This window comes from Myotis davidii, unplaced genomic scaffold, assembly GCF_000327345.1.
Source record: "Myotis davidii unplaced genomic scaffold, ASM32734v1 scaffold687, whole genome shotgun sequence".
Lineage (NCBI taxonomy): Eukaryota > Metazoa > Chordata > Mammalia > Chiroptera > Vespertilionidae > Myotis > Myotis davidii.
Window position 1 is genome coordinate 12672 of NW_006298971.1, and position 1972 is coordinate 14643.

At 54.0% G+C, this 1972-nt stretch overlaps 1 protein-coding gene across 2 annotated transcripts in view; it reads left to right on the top strand.

Moving 5' to 3' along the window:
• The first annotated feature begins 1 nt into the window (after position 1).
• Positions 2 to 1972, top strand: part of SCAMP5 (secretory carrier membrane protein 5) — a 27894-nt gene continuing 25923 nt past the window's right edge. Inside the window, exon 1 of one of the 2 annotated variants that reach the window (XM_006774565.2) lies at positions 2 to 56. The gene's annotated coding sequence lies outside the window, so the exon portion shown is untranslated. The remainder of the gene's footprint in view (positions 57 to 1972) is intronic. The other variant, XM_006774564.2, reaches the window with a different exon arrangement.

Below are 1972 nucleotides of genomic sequence, written 5' to 3' on the forward strand. Positions count from 1 at the left end.
AGCAGCGCAGCTCTGGGCAGCGCCGCGGCCTTTCGGCCTCCGAGCTACAGCAGCGGGTGAGTCCGAGCCTGAAGGCTCGGAGAAGGGCTTTGCAGGGAAGCTGGGCGCAGGGCGAGGGGCAGGGGTCATCCCTTCTCCACTTTGTACCCACTACGCTTAACCTTTGGATGCAGGAGGCTGGCCGAGATACTGGAGAGGTGGAGAGTCGAGGTCACCTTTCCAATTTGGAGCCCCGGATTCTCCCAGGCCTTCCAGCTCCCACCATTCTTATCCCTGGCTCCCTAGAGGAAACCCGCATTCTTGGGTGACGTCAGACCTCGGGATTCTGGAGCCTGACTGGGCCTTGGGCCCTCCATTCTCCCCTGGAAACCGGTGTTCTCTTTCCTGGGGATGGTGCACGCCATAGGGGATGGGGGCGACTGGAGGCAGGGTAACTGTAGCATCCTTTGCGTCCTTCCTCACTAGAGGCGCGCCTGCTGGTGGACCCAGGTTGTTACTCCCCACCTCCACCCCAACCCCGCCTTCCAGGGCGACCGACCTTTGGACTGCTGGTCTGAGCCGCCTCAGGGTTTGCGGGGGAAGGGGGGGTGCAGTGGCTTGAGCCTGGGGTCCCCCAGGGCTGAGGTGGTGTGTTGGGTGTGCCGCATGTAGCTAATTCCAACGCTGGCTGGAGTCGGTCACGAGGATAAGGGTGAGGTGTTTGGGAACCCGTCCCTTCCCCTGCCTTGGGGAGCTTTTGATCTGGGAGTTAGGGGAACCAAGTAGAGACTGAGAATTGCCCCAGCTCCCAGATGGGTAGTTTAGGGAGGGCCAGACAGACCTTCCAGTGGACACAAGGAGCACAAGGAGAAAGGGAAGCAAGAACCAGCGAATAAGAGACTTCCTGGAGGAGGTGGGAAGAGAGGGGATTCCTGGGGAATGGTAGGCAAAGGCATAGAGATGGGAATTAAGCACAGCTGTTGGGGAGCCTGCCTGTGAGCCCATGGGGTGGGGGAGTCTAAAGAATTTTGCAGCTACTGGTTCTACCTCTGAGGGGCAGGGCTTTGAAAGAGGGAGATGGTTCTTTCAGGGGCATTACTGGTGGGAATGATTTTTCTGGGGAGGCTACACAAGTCTTGCTAGTTGAGATTTGATCTGGGTTTGGTGAACCTGAAGTCAAAGTCCTCAAAGCTGAGAGAGGAGTCTCTTTGGTGAATGGGCCACGGAAAGAGGGTCTTCTTAGGTCTACAAGCTTATGGAGTCCTTTCCCTGGCTGGCTGTTCCTCTCTCTGGGCATCTTTTTGCCAGCACCTTTCTTTATGGATGAAATAATAGGATTAAGTACTGACCTCCCTTGAGGAGGCTGCTTGTTCTAATTTAGAGCATCCTTCCCAGTTCATCTCCCTTTTCCTTTTCTCCGCTCTCTACCTCCCTCTCCCTGCTCCTCCTCATATTTCCTTTAGGGGCTGCACTTCCTTCCCTGCTGATATAGCCTGGACTCTCTGAAGGTTTCCTGGAGGTGGGACAGCAGGGCTGACAGAAGCTGTGGGCTTAGCAGTTGGGGCAGGGCTTCAGTTGCTCCTCTCCCACCTTTTGGGAGGGTATCCAGGTCTTAAGCAGGAACACAGGTTGGCAGTGCTCTGTGTCCTGCCTTGTGTTGGGTCCCTTCTGGAAAGCCCATCCATGAGAGACCGAGGAAGAGATTGGATGAGAATGAGTGACCACTTGGTGGCTAATAACTGGTTCAGAATTTAAGCAGTAGGATGTATAGCAAGGATATTTGAAAGGTTTCCCAGGAGAGATAGGATGTGAGAAAACAGTAGGACTTAGAGGAGCTGACAGGACTCTTTTTTTATTTTATTTGTTGTTCCATTTATTCATTCATTGGTTGATTCTTTTTTTTTATTAGTTAAGGTATTACAAATGTGTTCTCATCCCCCCCCATTAACCCCCAGCTCCCCGACACACACAAAATCATGCTCCCATCCCCCTG